Consider the following 20,203-nt stretch of genomic DNA (forward strand, 5'->3'; position numbering starts at 1 on the left):
ACTCACTTTGAAGTGCCTTTCCCACCATATCTAAGGATTGTGGCATTAGAAAAAAAAAGTCTGAAAACCAAATCATCCTGAAGCCTCATTAGCTCTTGCTTTTGATTGGCTAAGAAAATGTTTCTTCAAAGAAATTCTAATTTTTAAAATATATTTACATGTGGTAATAGTTTCACAAAAAGATTTAAATTTGGTAAGCTGAGGCAGGTTGAGGAAACTAGCAATTCTGTCACTAATACCCTTCTTAGTATACCCCCAATTCAGTGATACTTAGCTTATAAAATAAAGAAAGGAAAAACTTCGAAGACTTATTGAATTTATTTTCCACCTCCTAAGTCTCTTTTATAATTAGATCTAAGAAAATGAAAATCTAAATACTACACTGAAGGGAAATACAAGCAATGCCTTGCTCTGAGATCTCTCCAATAATTTCTCTTGAAGAACAAAAACTGCACAATTCTAAGCCCCCAAGGTCATAATTTTATATTTGGTTTGAGTTTAAGGTGAGAACAAATACCTGAAATCAATACTTCACAGTCATGACTCTGGCTTTAGTCCCTCTCACTTACATCTGTAGCTTTTGCATCTTCAGGAAAGAAAGAAGAAAAGACACAGTTCTAGAAGAAAAAGAAGGGGGGAAAGTGAAAAAGAAAGGGAGAGAACTTTCCTTCATTGTCCCCTTCTCCAAAACTCTTAACAGCTTCCCCAAGCACCTAGGTTTGGTGGCACCTCCTCGGCTTCATCCACAGGCCTTCCTCACCCATTCAAACACACCTACTTGCCCCTCTCTGAAATCTTGGAGCATATTTCATCATCCTCTCAGTCTAGGCATAGCTTATTTCTATGTAATGTCTTTCTAGAAGCCTGTAAGCCTCTTTAGGACCAATGTATATTCTCAATGGTCACGTAGAGCATTAAGTTGCTCAAGCACAAAGCTTCACTTTTAAAAATAAGTATTTTGTAATGCCGCTTTTACTAACCTAACACAAAGCTCATAGTTTATACAAACAACCTCTATACATAATATTCTTTTTAATCATAAAGTGCTCCAGGCATGAGCATAACTTACATATTGAGGAAGTCATCTGATGCCTGCCCTACTACCAACAAGTAAATATGAATTAAAGAGAAGTAATAAGCAGCCAGTACTTTCAAGAAGGGTAAGAAAGTGAAAGACTGGAGGGTTGAGTGGTTACATGGACATTAGGCTAAAATTTAGTATTAGAATAAGAAACAATAAAGCAGGCTTACAGGCAAGTGATAAAAGGAAAATAAGAGTAACTGAAGTCTAGATAACATGCCAAGGCAAATTATAGGTGGTAAAAGTAAAGAACACACAAAGAAGAATTAATATTCTCTCATAAGATCTGATATTTATTTCTTATTCATAAAAAATGTTAAAGGAGTGTTAATTTTGCTTTTTGTTATACTGAACAAGGGTGGTACAAATGAACACTGATGCAGCTGCACTGTGTTGGTTATTCAAATACCATGAGCCACCTTGTTCTCAGCAACATGGTTTTCCAAATGGTGAACAACGCACAGTAAACCTTCCAAAGCAAAGAACAGTTTTACCTGAAAGTATACAGTAGCTGTAGTCTTAGGAAATTCAACATATACTAAAATTGAATTAAAGCAGTTTTTATATGTGCAACCAGTTTTGTTTCTAGGCTCAAATAATTATAAACAAGTGTTTCACCTATATGAATACCCAAAGGGATTGTTGAAAATGCAGGACACAACTTCCAGGTCCAGTCCTCTCACATAACAGGACTGCAGTCCACTAAATGCCAGTAGTGCTCTCCAAGCATTGTGGCATCCAGAAAACACTTTCAAATCTTCCCTTAGGGGCCAGTACAGCCTCATTGAAAAGCACTACCCTAGACAAACTACTACCCTTCAAACAGCTGGCTTTGGGAGTCAGGTAGGCACATCAAGATGTGAAGGAGACCAGGGCAGGAATGCGCTGAATGCAGAGTGCATGCTCCGGCTGGCTAAGGCCAACTGTGGCCATCTGCTCTCAACTGTGGCCAACCAGGAGTCTCAGCCCCAGTAGCACAGAACCCCCATCTATCAAGAGAAGGCGGACATCTGGATTTTTATGTAAAATATCCTTTTAAAAAAAAGGTTGGCAAACACTCTTTGAACTATACAAAGTTTGTCTCCAGGCTAACATGATTACTGGTTGCTCAATCAAAAACATAAAACAACATTTACAAAATATGTAATGTCAGAGTATGGTATTCAATGTAGCAAGTACTTTGATCCCCTATTGTATATAGGAATTATACAGAATAAACTGGAGTATCTGCCAACATGTTAATGAGAATTCTCTATTAATATATTATTTTTTCATTTTTCTTTTTTCTTTGCAGTATTTTCTACCTTTTCTAAAATAAACACATAAGGCTTTGCAGTAAAAAAAAATAAGCAATAGAAAATATATTTCCATTTTAAAAATTGGAAGATGGTAGTTATAAAAAGCTCTTTAAATACACTCAGAAAAAAACTACCATTAAAATGGGCAAAACAAATTAAATTCCTTTCAAATACCCAGTTCTGCTTCATCTCAAGCACTAGTTAAAGATCAGATGTAAAAATTAAACTGTCTGCAAATCAGAACAGGGATATGCCTAGGTAATGGAATCATTACCTTGTGTTCTAGATATGTAAGTCATTACATTATCTCTTTTATTAGATAGTCAGAGCCCACACAGGAAGGATGCAAGTCTGACTGCATGTCATAGAAAGCACTCAAATGAATTGTGCAACAATTTAAAAAGACCTAGGGTTCTAAAAGTGGTAAAAAATAAACTTTCCTATGAGCAATAATAATAAAGTTAACCTTTAAAATTAAGGTGCTTTAGTAATTTAATTACCTTTTTCCTATTTACAAAATTAATATTAGAAGCTGAGTCATGATGGAATTCAATAAAATTATTTTATTAACTTCCTCTAAGGCTTAAAAAATACTTTATTAAACCTCTCTTTTTATAATTCAGTCTTATCCTTCACTCTGCTGAAGACTTGGACCACATTTTATTCCTATAAAAACTGATTTTCCCCCAAATTAGAAATATGTAACTAGAAATGATTCAAAGCTGATCCTCCTAGGTACCAAAACACAACATCCTGAAAAATAAGCTTACACCTTGAAATATCATACATAATAAGACCACTTAAAACACACATTTATATACACTATATATAATTATTATTTTACATAATAATTATATATTTATATAAATACATATTACTATGTATGTAATTATTATTGAATTTTCACAATTTAGAAAAATGTACCACCAGACTGTATAGAGAGGGACTCATTGAACCACGGTAACCGGTATGAAAAAAAGGATGACACAATTTTTAGAGATATTACCTTTTCTTTTTTTATTAGGAAGCATGGTCATGCATGGTGCTTATTTTGAAAGGAAATTCAACCTTTTCCCTGTCTTAAGTTATATGGTGACTAGAGCTTGAGTTCTTAAATATGTGTTCAAGTTTATTCATTTCAATTCTGCAGAATCAGAAGATTACACAGTTTGTGAACTAAATCTTTCCTTTCAATTGTATCTTTCAATTTTGATTACAAAAGCAAATGTTTGCAGGTTTGAAAGTTGCTAGTTCAACATTGTTGGGGAACCCAGGGTGAACAACAAAATTACCAATTGCCCAGCATAAAAAGAAAATCTCATCAGCATAGTATCATGTTTTTCTGAGATGCATCCCAAATTTAGTCTCTTTAAAATGCCTTTGACACTTGACTAAATTTAGTGCTAATGTGATTATTTTTAGCCAAGATTTTGCTTATTGACATATATTCAAATAAATGAGAAAAACTACCACTGGAACACAATGTGTCTAAATATATACTTGCTGAAAAGAAGGAGCATTCCAGTGTGCCTGTCTTCTCTAGTAAACATAAGACATAACACTCAACTTCAGTGGTAAGAAAATAAATGTAAATTATGAAACATTAACATTTTTATATATCATTGATGCTAATAGATAATGACAAGCACATGATGTGAAAAACACTGCTGGTAGGAGTATAAATTGGTACACCTTTCCCAGGGAAAAAAATGTCACACTATATCAAGAATCTTTTAAAACGTTCACACTCCTTAAGAGTGATTCTATTTCTAGGAATCATTTCCAAAGAAAAAAAATCAAGGATGTGGATAGTGATTTATGTAAACGAATGTCCATCACACTGCTACTTTAAAGTGTCACTGAATAACTGCAAATGGTGTATATTTCCAATATAAGGAAAATAATAAAAGAAATTATGGTATAATTATGTCATTATTATAAAAACTTCTACAAATCATGATACTGAAAATACTGAATAACACTAAAAACTGAACAATACTGAGTAAGAAAGGGGATAGAAAAATATACATTATGACTTGGTATTAATGACCCAAGTCTTAGAACCCAAACATACACTTGCCATTCACACCCTCACAATTTCCCCCAAATTTTATCCTACAGTCAATGGAAAGAAGACCAAAAGAAAAGCCCAGAGTGTGAAGACTGTGTCCTTTACTTGTCCTTTAGCTTCTGGAATTTAATTTCATTTTGCTTTGGTTTAGTGGATTTTAATTTTTCTCCTTGATAAAGTGAAGCTTGTCTGGCAACTCAGAAGCTTCAGGGTGAAATCCACCTCACTTTAATGTGGAAACAACTGTCAGTGGGTCCTTATTTTAGTTACTCCACAAGAAATCACATTACTTTTTAAATCAGAGTGCTGAAAATCATGTCTGACTTACAGCAAAATGAATTTTTAAAATTTTACCTGGGACAACAGTAAGAGTGAGTGTTGGATTTAAATCAAATGAAGAAAGAAATCTACCTATATCTAGTCCCTATAAAACCAAGCACTGGACAAATTGGAGCTCTTTTAGTTCTCACAACAACCCTAAAGGTTAAGTTTTCTCATTCCTAATTTACACATGGGGAGACTAATTTACCCAAAGATTAGATAAATTGGCCAAGGTCTCACATTTGGCAAATCAAGAACCAGAATTGATTACAGTCGATCCTGACCACAAAACCAAAGACTAACACTATATACAAAGATTTTATAATGGAATACAGGTAGTTAACCCGTGGTAGTCTTCAAACACACTTTTCTTGTCTGAAGTTACTATGGTGGAAGATGAATAGGAGATAATGGAAAATTGGGTAAAAGTACACAATTATGGAACATTAACTGAGCCTGTATTTTCTGAACCAAAAGTCAGGACACAGGATCCGAACCTATGAAACAGAAGTAGTCCCAGAGTTTCATGTTTCATGTAACCACCATTTGCCTAATGTTTAATGAAAAAAAAAATATATATATATGTGTGTGTGTATATGCATGTTGTAAATACCAAATTAAATTTATAATTGTTTGTATTGACTTTAAAGGTAAAGTCACACAAACAATATATGATCATAAAATCAAGTAATAAACAAAATATATATAGACAAAGCAAAAATTGCCTCATTATTCCACACTACATAAAAAGCCAATGGGAACAATTTGGTGGCCTCCTGGACTTCTTTATATTAACATTCACAAAATTATCGTAGCACTTAAGGAAATGAATGTTGTGTAAATTGTACAAGTGACATGAGGCAGGGTTTAACTGAACACATTGCTTTAACTTCCAGAGGATCTCCTTTCTAACTTTTTATTTTGCTGGGGCCAGAGGGGAGAATACTCCACAAACAAAGAAATGGAGAACTTTGTTGTTCTGATACTTTCCAAAAATCCAAAGTATTAGGTGGTTGATTCTGCCATTTATTCCTGTTTCCTTTTGAGCATATCATTTAATTTTGCAGCTGAATGTTTCCCATCTATAAATAAGGGTGATTACCTACAAGAGTTCTGAAAAAGTCAATGACTCAGTAACTATATGGAATTATATTTCAGTATCTTTCTTTTAAAATCTGTTTTAGAGTAATGCAACATGCTTAACAAAAATGAAATGCAAACCTTTAGAATTTCAAATGAAGAATTAAGATACCATTGAGCCACATGTACTCACAACCTATTATGCAAAAAAGAATGATAATCAGTTCACCAAATAATAGCCATACCACTGTTATACTTTCTGCTTTACATAAACTTGGTATTCCACTACATTTAAAATAAATCTCTAATTCATCTTGCTTTACTCAGTCTCTTTGATATGGTTTGGCTCTGTGTCCCCACCTACATCTCATCTTGAATTGTAATCCCCACATATCGGTGGAGGGGCCTGGTGAGAGGTGATTGGATTATGGGGGTGGACTTCCCCCAAGCTATTCTCTTGATTGTGAGTTCTCAGGAGATCTGGTTGTTTGAAAGTGTGTGACACTTCCCCCTTTGCTCCCTCCTGCCACCATGTGAAGAAGCTGCCTGTTTCCTCTTTGCCTTCCACCATGATTGTAAGTTTCCTGAGGCCTCCCAGTCATGCTTCCTGTCGAGCCTTCAGAATGTGAGTCAATGAAACCTCTTTTCTTCCTAAATTGCCCAGTCTCAAGTAGTTCTTTCTAGCAGTGTGAAAACAGACTAATACACTCTTCTTATATTATTACTATGCCCCACTATGAAATATCTCCCCTTGCTGGGTTAGAGTGTTGAGTATCTAAAAAAATGAGACAGAAATTTCAAGGCACTGAGAACCAGAAAAAGGTCAAAGAGTTTCACATGCCCTATTTATTACCTTTCAAATGCAGGGCCTAAAACATATTCAGAATTTCCAACATGTCTTTCAGTCCTAATTTTAAGGGTGGGAATCTTTAATCAATCAAATAGTCCTGGGCTCTAGATAGTTCTGTTCACAAGGTGACTGGCTATATAGAGTGAAGATTACAACATCAACCATGTGGCCAAGAGAAGGGAGTACCCAGACTCATTTATTATTTTTCCCCCCGGTAGATTGGTATGGATGCACTGTGAAGTGCAACTGCAACATCCTTTTGCCTCATGGAATACATGGGGATAAATTCTTCACCAAATTACACATAATCCAAGTGAGCAGAATTCTTAGGGAAATGCTCAGCAAGTGATAATCAGTTTCCCTCAGTGCAAATATGTCATTTCCCTTTCAAAAAAGGGTCCTGGGACCTTGCGTTGTCTTGTTTAAGAATAATAATCACAACGTATCACTCTCATCTATTTCCCCTAAGAAGTAAAATGTTTTTATTTCTCAAGGACAGGGAGTCTTGGGCACCATTTTGAGATTTTCTTGAGAAATATTCACAATATACTTCCATTTACTAACTATATAATCTTAAGAATGTTGTTAAACTTTCTGGACTTTATTTCTCATTTACAAAATGGGATTTATAAATACCTATTCCATAAAATTGCTGTGAATATTAAATAAGGTTTCTTATATACAGGGCCTTGCACAGTGACTAACACATTGTAGACAGTCAAAAACTGATAAATACAATTACTGTAACTACTAGCAATAAACGGTATTTAGTTTTTTCCTCCTCACACTAAGAAGGATATTATGATGATTCTCTGTGTGTGTGTGTTTCTTTCAATATTTTTTACAGTAGCTGCAGGCTTATTCAGGCCCTTTTTCTAAAAGCTTTACTATATAGTTTTAAAAATCCTTTTAAGATCCATAATCCTATTGAGTCAAGAATAAAACGTGTACTTAGTTTCAGGCAAACAATTGTTCAACAGAAGCCCCTTCAATTTTTAATTACGCTCTCTTCCCTTTCCAAGTTCACTGTATTCTCTGATTTTTAATCTTAAAAGTCAGTCAGGGTACATTATTTATGTTATATTCAATACGGAGAAAAAGAAGAAAAGGGATTTTATTCAGGACACTAACTCTAACCTTGAAATGTTATTTTCTGAACATTTGTTCTGCTCACTGAGCAAATTTTAGTCTTCAAGTCAGATGTCTAAATACAGTGCTTGAGCTCTGCTTAAAGGCTAAAAATACAGACTTCTGCACAAGGTGATGTTACAAAGGAAGGTGTTTAGAATATGGTTCAATAGAAGCTAAGGTAATTGAGCATTAGCTATATAGTTCAGCCAGAAGAATTCCTCTTCTACACTGAAGCTTTGGAGTCAAATCGTAGGCTATTATCCTTTGAAATACATTTTACATGGAAAGAGAATCAATTAAAGAAGTGGTTTCCTGAAACCTTCACCAGGTCCTCAGTTTTGATCATTTGAAGACTAGAAGTTATGGAATCCTTTGTCAACCTCTCTCTCTCTCTCTCTAATTGAGCACTTAAGCAGAGTAAATCTGAACAGGAAGACTGGCTGCAAAACCCATGCAGTATTTTCCTCCTCTTAAGAAAATACATGAATAGAAGTCAGTGAATAGTTTTGATGCTCACTAATACCACGATAAAACAAGGTCATCATATAGAAAGTTTATTATCCTCCAGGAAACATACTGTGTATCACTGCCTAATTCTGCTTCAGACTCACAAACTAAGCTTTGTTCCACCTTGTATCATCTTACACTAAGTCTTCTCAGACTCACAAACAAAGCTCTGTTCCACCTTGTATCATGTTTTTTTTTTATTGTACTTTAAGTTTTAGGGTACATGTGCACAATGTGCAGGTTTGTTACATATGTATACATGTGCCATGTTGGTGTGCTGCACCAATTAACTCGTCATTTAGCATTAGGTGTATCTCCTAATGCTATCCTTCCCCACTCCCCCCACCCCACAACAGTCCCGGGAATGTGATGTTCCCCTTCCTGTGTCCATGTGTTCTCATTGTTCAATTCCCACCTATGAGTGAGAACATGCGGTGTTTGGTTTTTTGTCCTTGCGATAGTTTACTGAGAATGATGGTTTCCAGTTTCATCCATGTCCCTACAAAGGACATGAACTCATCATTTTTCATGGCTGCATATATTCCATGGTGTATATGTGCCACATTTTCTTAATCCAGTCTATCGTTGTTGGACATTTGGGTTGCTTCCAAGTCTTTGCTATTGTGAATAGTGCCGCAATAAACATACGTGTGCATGTGTCTTTATAGCAGCATGATTTACAGTCCTTTGGGTATATACCCAGTAATGGGATGGCTGGGTCAAATGGTATTTCTAGTTCTAGATCCCTGAGGAATCACCACACTGACTTCCACAATGGTTGAACTAGTTTACAGTCCCACCAACAGTGTAAAAGTGTTCCTATTTCTCCACATCCTCTCCAGCACCTGTTGTTTCCTGACATTTTAATGATGGCCATTCTAACTGGTGTGAGATGGTATCTCATTGTGGTTTTGATTTGCATTTCTCTGATGGCCAGTGATGATGAGCATTTTTTTCATGTGTTTTTTGGCTGCATAAATATCTTCTTTTGAGAAGTCTTCCTCAGGCACATCTGCCCAAAAGTAAAGTGTCAAGGAGAGGGGAAGAGGAAAATAAAACAGAGGCCTGGAATGGATACTGTCTCTGTTTTCAAATGACATGTGAGGTTCATTTAATTCTTTTTCCTTTTGAGAAACTGGAAAAGATAACATTAAGTGAACAAAGAAGAAAAGGGCAGATAAAAATGTTGATGTGCTCATGATAAATAATGCCTAAATAAATGATTAAATGGTAGGAGAAGTCATAACAATATGAAACCATCTCAATAAGTTATTTTATTATCCAAATCCCCTCTTTTTTATTTTTATTTTTTTGAGACAGGGTCTCATTCTGTCACCCAGGCTGGAATACAGTGGAACAATCATGGCTCACTGCCACCTTGACCTCCTGGGCTCAGGCCTCCTTGAGTAGCTGGGACTATAAGTGCATGCCAACATGCCCAGCTAATTTTTTTTTTTTTTTTTTTTTTTTTTGAGACAGAGTCTCGCTCTGTCGCCCAGGCTGGAGTGCAATGGAGAGATCTTGGCTCACTGCAACCTCCACCTCCCGGGTTCCAGTGATTCTCCTGCCTCAGCCTCCTGAGTAGCTGGGATTACAGGCACACACCACCATGCCCAGCTAATTTTTGTATTTTTAGTAGAGATGGGGTTTCACCATGTTGGTCAGGCTGTTCTTGAACCCCTGACCTCGTGATGCGCCCGCCTTGGCCTCCCAAAGTGCTGGGATCACAGACATGAGCTACTGCACCCAGCTGCTAATTTTTAATTTTTTTGTAGAGATGGAGTCACACTATGTTAACCAAGCTGGTCTCAAACTCCTAAGCTCAAACGATCCTTCCACCTTGGCCTCCCAAAGTGCTCGGATTACATGTGTGAGCCACTGTGCCTGTCCCAAATTCCCTCTTTAAATACTAATTATAAATTAGTCTCATGAACCTACCCTGTCTTTTTCAATATTCATTTTATTTCCAGTGCCTAGAAACGTAACTGACGTAGGTCCTTAAATATTTGCTAAATGGATAAGTATATTTTCATTTTCTTTTTATTTGCTTTTTAACTTTTCAATCTTTTTAAGGGTAATTCAGTTATTTTTTTACATCTCTAAGAATTCCCGTTTCAACACTCAGAATGCCCCTTTCAACACTAGCCAGAAGAGATAAATGAAAAATCACATCGTAATTCCTTAATAAAGCTTTCATGCAAGAAATAATATTTGGCCAATTTACATAAAAAAATGAATTAGACCTCTTTGAAACTAGTTTCTAGGCAATATTTGTCTTTATTAAATGAGTAAATGCGGCCGGGCATGGTGGCTCACACCTGTAATCCAGCACTTTGGGGGGTTGAGGGGGGTGGTTCACAAGGTCAGGAGTTTAAGACCAGCCTGGCCAACATGGTGAAATCCCATCTCTACTAAAAATACAAAAATTAGCCAGGTGTGGTGGCGGGCACCTGTAGTCCCAGCTACTCAGGAGGCTGAGGCAAGAGAATCACTTGAACCCGGGAGGCAGAGGTTGCGGTGAGCCAAGATCACGCCACTGCGCACTCCAGCCTGGGCGACAAGAGTGAGACTCTGCCTCAAAAAAAAAAAAAAAAAGATGCAAACATACATTCATACTAGATATATATCTGACCAATTTTTTGCATCATCTTCATCATGAGGTCACTGGGTAGAAAAGATCAAAATATGAAAATTTCCCTAACCATTTCATTTATTCTTATCCCATAACAATCAAACTTGCCTACAAATTTACTCTTTAATAAGAACAAGGATAAAATTGGTGGTGGAAAAGCCAGGCAGGCAGCGAGATGAAGTAACTAACATTGGGACAACAAAAATCTGAAAGTCGAAAGCACACTGCCACCTCCTTGTGTTGTGTCAAGTACGTTTAATAAAAAGCAGTTTGCTACAGTCAAACATTTCTCTGTAAGCGAGCTTTTATTATGATTGGATTTTGTTATTTGGTAGAGATTTAGTTGTGGTTTATTGAATGATGAATTGAATTCTGTCCATGCCTGAGATTGGTCCAATATCTTTCTAATTTATTTCCAAAATGACATATAAAATTGACTTTAAAATTCCCCAAACGTCCATATCTGTGTTTCTGAATTTCCAGATCCTGACTTTTAGAACAGAGTACCTACTTCCATAGCAGAGAAAACTCTTGTTATAGAATGTTCAATAGAATATTCAATAGGAAAAAAATTATTTTTCTTCCTTGAATTACTAAACACCTCTTCATACTTTTCAAAGTGATCTTTTAAAATCAAATGTGGGATGCATAAGAGATTATGTCTCTCTTCATATGCATAAATTCACAGTGTCCTGGGGCACTGACTTCAGCACAGAAAATTCCTGATATTTTAGTCAATTTAAAACAAACAAAATGTTTAAGAAATAACTGCATCATATAGAATTGTAAGTACTTCTCTTTCATCATATTACATAAAAGGTATGTCTAAATTTAGACATATGTAGATAAACATGCCAATCCCTGAAAAACCCTAGACCACAGAAGTTCTAGGGAAAAGTCTGTATTATATTAAATATGAGACTCCATTTCCTTGTTTTGAATTATTGGTGCTGCTGTGGCAACAGCACAATACAGAACTTTGTTGCTCTCTCAGCAAAGCTATTTATACTATTTAAACTCTTCCCAGGGAGTTCTTCCTCTACCATGTTCTTCCATTATTTTAATAAAGCACTCCATTCAAAGTGTATGTTTTTGTTTTTAAATCATTGCTAAATGTGAAATAAGGAATCTCACCTTGGAACTGTTTAGGCACACTCTAGACACGAAGCTATCTCTTGATGTGTTCTAAAGTCACTGAGTACCCATTTCACAGATCACAGTGTTCTGATATAAAAGGCCAATTTCCTGAAACTGAAAGGGGTGATATGTGACTTCTAAATTATTGGAAAATTAACCAAAATATCCAGAAGTGAAACATAGCTGGTTAAGTAATGATTAAAATACTTCCGAAGGGAAGAGGTTTCTGTGGAAGTTCAAGATGGTGCTTCTTCTTGTTTGTACGACGTTGCTAGTGAAGTGAAGGTTCTGATGTCACTAGCTGAAGAAGCAAGTGCAATGACATAGACATGGAAAAGGACTAACAGTAATTAGTTGCATAAAGCTACACGATAACGAGTCTTTTTAAAACTTGATCTCTGGGATAGTTAAATTAACCAAGCGAAAAGAAGAATCAGTCAATTTTATTTAAACTATTAACATGTTAATTAACTATAACTATAAAGCATTTCCTATTAATTAGTAAATTGGCTAACCATTTAGCTGAATCAGAGGCAAGACTTTTTAATAAAATCTTTGACCATGGTAACTGAAAATATTCCCATATTTGGAAATTAATCAAGACAGTTGAAAGAAGTTGTCAGGAAATGAGAAAATGAGGTAGGAAAATGACTTCCAGTAAGTCTTCTTTCAAATGACTGGGAGATATTTGCGGTTGTGGGTGTAAAATAAGATATTAGATTCAGGCAGACAATATCAAAATGGAAGAAAAGAACTATAAGTTCTATGTATAAATAAAACTTTTACTTCTCCAGCTTCATCTGTCATCCTCCTCCTCCCACCCTGCACACCTACTACTCCAGGTACAAGTAATTTTCATCTTTCTTTCAACAGGCCAAAACCTTCCACTCTTCCAATTTGCACCTGCTGCTCTGCTTGTCTGCCCCATCTCGTCTCTTTTTTGCTGGTAAACGCACATTCATTTTTAAGACATGGATCAGTTGCCTTCTCTGCCAACTTGACCACTTGGCCAGTGTTCTCCATCCAAGCAGAGCCTGCCACTGTTTCTTCAGTGCCGCAGGCGATCGTTCCTACCTCCTCTGGAGTATACGAATTTTGTCATCATTTCTTTCTCCTTCTCACACTAAACTTGGGTCTCCTCTAGGGCAGAGTCCACACAAAGCTCATTCATCTAGCTTTGTGCCTGTTTTTTTTTTTTTAAAAAAAACAATGTAACTATCTATGATTACTGAATGGTAAAAACAGTATCAAAATAAATTTCAAATCAAATTAATAAACTATATGTTTCAAGATTAGAGGCAATTTGCTCATATAAAAGATGAAAGAAAAATTTAGGTATAGAAAAAATGATAAGGATAAAAAGAAAAATTTAGGAGAAAAAGACAAAGAAGCCATTTTTGTCACTGTCAACTATGAACACAAGAAAACTTATTTAGTAAATATTGTCCTATTAAAATGTTTTTGAAGTAAATATTAGACAGGCTAAAATGAATAAGCTTTATTTCTAGTTTTATATTTGGCTCACAAAGAAAGGCAAATTGGGTAAGCTGTCACTTCAACTATTCATTATTTCATTATAAAATGTAACACCACTCACTGTCTATGGAAGAAAAAAAAAAGTCACATATTCTCTCTTACTAAAGCCTATGCCCTCTAGAGGTGCTCTGTCAAGCTGAGAAATGGCATGTCAGGAGACATAATATGCTGCAGAGACAGATGTCCCTATTCAAAATGCATGTATGATGATCAATCACAGCTCAGAACACTCCTGAAAATTCGAGTGCCACACTTAAAAAACAATTACAGAAAGATGTGTTAAAATAATATCAAGAAGCTGACACAAACTGAATGCATTAGGCAAGACATTCTAAAGTATTTGTAGAAAATAAGAGAATTTTGTGTTTTTCTAAGGTTCCATATAAGAGTTTAAAGGGTATTATAAAGGAAATACTGTATCAATACCACACCTGCTCTTGGGAAAGCTCTTTCTTGCCTTTTCCTTCATTGCTATGAGCTACCTATTCAGTATGCACACCTGGCCTACCATTAATTCCCTTCCTAGGTTCATACAGGTTAAAAACGGAGTCAAGTTATAGTATAAGAATAGATATAAAATCTGATAAAAATGTATACTATGTTTGCAATTATTTTTTAGTATCTACCACTGAACCACGGCATCTTTCTCAACCAGATAGCTTTCTTTAAATTGTTACATTATAGATACACAGAGTAACATAACAAACAATTGCATATTCATTCATTCATTTATTAAACATATGTTTATCGAGAGTTTACTATACCTGTACTCTTCAAGGTGCTGGGGATATGCTTGTGGACAAGACAGACAAAAATCCTGGCTTTTGGCTTTTGCAAACTTTATGTTTTATCATGGGAAGCAGACAATAAAGAGTGTATACTAAACAGAGGTAAATGACAGGTATGTTAGAAAATAGGAAGTGCTATAAACAAAAACGAAGCATGGAATGAGAGTGACACGATCTTAAATAGAGTGGCTAGTGAAGGGCTCAATGGTATGGTGACTTCTGAGAAAACACTTGAGGAAGAGAAAGGCCACGTAAACAAGCCCATAAAGGTACTTGACCGTGCAGATTGAGAGAAAAGCTCAAGGATAAAGTATGTCTGGTGGGAGCACTTGAGGCAGGTCCAGTGAACATCAAGGGGGCTCTTGCAACCGCAGCAATTCGATGAAGGGGTGAGTTAAAAGAATAAAGTGAGACAGATGGCAAGGACCATACCATACAGCGCCTTTGAAGTCTTGTAAGACTTTGGCTTTTTCTGGAAGAGAAATAGGGAGCCACTGCTGGGCTTTGAGAAAAAGAGTAATACAACATGATTAATACTTAACAGGACCATTCTGGCAGCTGTGTTAAAAATAAATGGTGGGGCTGGGAAGAGTTTCTGGGGTGAAAGCTGAGAGGCCAATTAGGAAGCTATTTTGAAAATCTAAGCAAAAGATTGTGGTGATATAGATCTGTGAGGGTAGCTGTAAAGTGAGAAGGAGTGACATTTAAATGAGAAATAAAATTCTATAATGATAGTAGAGTATAAACATACTATTGGATATTATTTTGTTTTAATTTCAATTGAGCTAAGATTAATATACAAGAAGAATGCAGGAAAGAATTTCCCACAATTCTAGAGACCTATTTCCAAAGAAGCTGTCTAAAGAATGGGAAGAAAATTTTGCACAAGGCAACTTTCAGGCAACAGCAAGAAGAGTAAGCTAAAACCAGGAAAGAAAATATTAAAAATATATTTTTTAAAGTCAGACTCATATTAAAGGGTTTGGAAATATTTATTGTAGAAAAAAATTATCCCTACATCCTACTGACTCCTTCTTAAAAAGGTTTTGCTGCAACACACTATATATGTATTTTTTAAAAAATCTTAAATATGCCCCTGTCAAGAAAGAGTTAATTATACTTACAAGGTCTAAATACGTTCAGGAGGCTGAATGATGTGCTGCTTTCAAATAGAAAAGCACCTATGCAAAACTGGTGAGATTCAGAAACAAGGAAAATATTTGATGAAACTGTTAATACTATAATTGCTGGTAGAGTTAGCACTCATCCTATAAAACATAAACATTTGAAATACTGCCATTCTATAATAATCTATGATATTACTAAAATTCACATTTCCAAAATTTCACATTTCCAAATCAGTACATTGGTGATGAATGCGCTTTCAATGGCTGTTATTGTTCAACAAGTATTGTACTAATCTCTATTATTTGAGAATTAATTTTTGATGCTTCTGACTCTTTCCTACCAAAGATGTTGGAACTGATTCCTTCCTTCATTTATGGATGAATTCATTCATCATTTACTAAATGCTATCAATGTTCTGGGCACTTTGCTAGATGCCCGAGATACTGTGGTGAACAGGACATGCCTGATTTTTGCCCTCATAGGAGCTTATAGACTCCTGCAGAAGGCAGGTATCAAAGGAAGGTTCTCCATCCTATATTAAAATGCTGTTGCAAAGGAAGCATGGGGTGTCAGGAGCACAACTTAGCATCCAAGGAAGAAGGCATCACGAAATGTCCATCTTGAAGAAGTGCTTTCAAACTAAGGCTTAATAAAAATGTAGGAATTCGGGTGAAAAAAAAATGTGCTTCATGCTGAGGGATGCATGAAATGGAAGACTGCAGCATCTCTAAGATTCAAAGTTAGTCTATACAGCTGGATCAAGAAAAGCAAGGGGGAAACTGGTACCAGATGTTTGCTCTTACTGAAACATATGGCAGGCTGAATACATATACCACTTGGGCTGTTCAGTCCAACACGATAGTGAGGAGGCAAAACTGGGAACCACTAATGTTCTAAGTTGTGGATCCTTGTAAAATATATGTATCTAATGTGTGCTTAGACAAGACAGCTGGGAGTATTTCACAAAAAGCTCCTGTACAATCTCACTTCAATATACAAATCAATACATAGAGTATATATACATACAGGTATATAGCCACATTATCTCTCTAATTGAAAACAGGTAATTCTTTTAAAATCACACTGTACACTTGCAACATCTATATTTTCTTCCCTAATTACAGGTTCTACAAGAAAGCATTACCATGATATAATCACAAGGAATAATAGTGAAAAATAATCAATATTACACTGCAATGTTGCAATACAGACAAACTTTGTAGAAATTATTTCTTCTACATTTTAAGAAACTTCCATATAGTAGTTACTAAATATCATGAGCATTTTTTCCAGGCTATGTTTAGCATACAGAATCAATTTTAATGCTAAATTTATTTTTGCAAATTAACAATGTTACACAGAATTGAATAATAAAATTAAAGGGAAAATTTTGTTAACTTGTTATTTATTTTTCTTTTCATTAAAAAATGAAAAAATCTATTTCCAATGATGATATAAAATTCACTCAGACTTGGCTGGTTTTCTATTGGTTTTATTTAGCTTGTCAAAAGACCAAAGAAAAAGAAGGCATCTTCTCAATAATTACTCAGAAGGTACACATAAAATGTAATCATATTGCCAAAAGCAACCATGACTAATAATTTAGCATTTTTCCTCCTACTCTTTTTTCACCAAGAAATAATATACTACGTATGTATACACATACATACATATTAAAAACAGATGATTATGTAAGTTTATAGCCTAACTTTTTACAGAAAAAATAACATTTAAACTTTTGATAGACAACCTGTTTTATGGAGGTAGTATCCCACAAAGGAAATGTACCATATTAACTTGGCCTTTTCTATATTATTAAGCATCCAGAAGTTTTTCTGAGCTTTTGCTTTTTATAAGTAATGTAGCATTGAACTTTTTTATTCTATGCCTATTCTACCAATAACAGGAAATCAGTAGCAGAGAAGAAAACAGGAAAAGAAATCCCCTTTCTTTTCTAAGTCACAGTTTTTTTTAATTTCTACAAACATTTATTGAGAAGCAACTCCATGCCAGGCCCTTTGAAGATATCCCACTGAGGATACACAGATGACCAAGAACCAATATCACTTGCTAGGAGTTCACTGTCTATTACAGTGGGTTTCAACAAGGACCATTTTGCCACTACACAGTGCCCCAACCCAGGGGACATCTAGCAATGCCTAAAGACGTTTTTGGTTGTCACTATGTGGGCTGAGTGTGCTAGTGGATAGAAGCCAGGGATACGACTGTACCTCCTATAATGAACACAACAGGCCCCTACAACAAAGAATTATCCAGCCCAAAATATCAATAGTGCTGAGGTTGGGAAACCCCTGTCTAGCCCTTTTGCGTGGACTGCTTATCTCTATCAAACTCAAGAGATCTTTTCACCTCAATGATAACACTTAATAAGTTATAAGAATCAAAAGGCACACCAACTAGGAGCAGGCAATCCTGGTTCCCATGTATATATATATATATATACATACACACACACACATACACATATATATGTATTAGACAAGGTCTCCCTCTGTTGCCCAGGCTAAAGTGCAGTGGCACAATCATGACTCACTCCAACCTCCAACTCCCGGGCTCAAGCAATCCTCCCACCTCAGCCTCCTGAGTAGCTGGGACTATAGGCACACACCACCACGTCCAGCTTCCCATGCTCATATTTCAAACACAATGACTTCATATACTGATCAGTAAACTCTGGAGACTGGTGAGTGGTGAAGGCCTTCTTTTCTGGTGCATACACTTCAGGCCCTATTCAGTGTAGTTCCTTCTACTCTCTTTTAAACCTTTAGACTTTAGGATTTTCTCAGGCAAGGAAATGAAAACAAGGTATTTTTAACTACCTGCTCAATTGCTTGGAAAATTACCTCTTAAAACATTTAAATACCCACTTCTCATTTTTTCCAAAGCCCTAGAGTAGCCAAGTGATACAAATCACTAGAATTCCTTATTGAGGAACTATAATTTTTCAAAGTTTAGAGTTTTATTTATATATATTCCATGTTACATATTCCATATATGTGTATATATATATATGTGTGTATATCTGCAAAACAAATAATCATGAATTTGCTACAAACCCTGAAGCAGCACATTCCCTGAACTTCCAGAAGACTTAATTTTGATAGACCCACTTATTAACCCTCAAAGGGCAGCAAACTCATCATAATGATGGAAATCTAAGTAACTATAAATGCAATATTTATTAGGCAAAAGAATCCTGATTTTGTGTAATGCTGTATAAAACGAGATTGTACCATTACTTTAGTCTTCCATTTGTTCAAATAACCATAGCACAGCTGGCGGCAATAAAAGCTGTTCAATTGTTTTCTTACTGTCTGAGTTTGGAATAAATGGTCCAGCTCTAGAAAAGAAATTGTTCTTCTGATCAGTTCCTTTCAAGTGGCTATCCATTTAAGTAGAGAAGTCAAAGTAGCCCATCAGTAAATACCTCATTACATAAAACATCAAATACCAGCAACCCCCATTACTGAAAACACTGGCTTGGAAAATAAACAAGGGCAAAATGGCTCACTGCCTTTAATCAGTGTAATGAATACTATTAACTCAAACCACAAACTCCCTATTCACTAGAAGTGAATTATTTAGTTCCAATATCTTTCCAATAGTTTCTTTTTCTCTTTAAACTTTAATTAAAACCAACCATATTTGAAAATTGAGGCTCTTGAGCCTAAGAGAGAATTTTCAGCACAACTTTTTTTTTTTTTTTTTAATTTGGTTCTTGTAACCTCTCTGACACTTGAAAACTCTTCAACTCAGCTGGAAATGAGTTCATAAACTCAGGCCTATAAAGTGAAATTTAAAATTCAAACTCATAACAAACTTTGGTCATGCAAATTCTATGTGCTAAATATTATAGGTATATGAGAAATAAGATATAGCCATCAAAGAAACTATCATCTCAAGCAATGCATGTATCGATTGTATGTGTGTCAATAAAACATGGACATGGACATAAACTTTTTGAAAATAGCTGCAAAATACACAGCACACTGGATATGTTAGATGAATTTTATAAAATATTTTCTACACTTCCCCTTGATTTCTTCACATTCTAATAGGCTTAGTGTTTTATTAGATCAATTAAATAAGTGAGCTGTAATGAAAATACTAATTGATCAAGAAAGGCACATTTTAAATTATTCCAATAACTGAGTAGCACCAACACCAATTAAGATTGTGTTAATTCAGGGTGCTCAGCATTCTATCAAGTACTATGCAAAGAAAGAGTAAAACTGGAAATACACTACAAGAATGGTGTCACAGGTTTTTTTGTTGGTATTTTAAGAGTGTTTAGGTATCTGCCTAATATTTATTGTCTATCATAAACAGCTATGTAAGGACAGAAGCAGAAGCACAAAATATTTCTAGTCAAGATCTAGCAATCCCACTACTGGGTATGTATCAAAAGGAAATGAAGTAAATATGTCAAAGAGATATCCGCACTGCCATGTTCACTGCAGCATTATCACGACAGCCAAAGTATGAAATGAAACTAAGTGTCCCTCAAAGAAAGAATGAAGAAAATGTGGTATATATATATATATATATATATATATATATATATATATATATATATGGAATACCTTTCAGCCGTAACAAATAAAAGGAAATCCTGTCATTTT

At 35.3% G+C, this 20,203-nt stretch overlaps 1 protein-coding gene across 6 annotated transcripts in view; it reads right to left on the reverse strand.

Moving 5' to 3' along the window:
- HDAC9 (histone deacetylase 9) overlaps positions 1–20,203 on the reverse strand; it is a 914,075-nt gene that overhangs the window by 712,915 nt on the left and 180,957 nt on the right. The gene's annotated exons all lie outside the window — the stretch shown is intronic.

This window comes from Symphalangus syndactylus, chromosome 3, assembly GCF_028878055.3.
Source record: "Symphalangus syndactylus isolate Jambi chromosome 3, NHGRI_mSymSyn1-v2.1_pri, whole genome shotgun sequence".
NCBI classification, from domain to species: Eukaryota; Metazoa; Chordata; class Mammalia; order Primates; family Hylobatidae; genus Symphalangus; species Symphalangus syndactylus.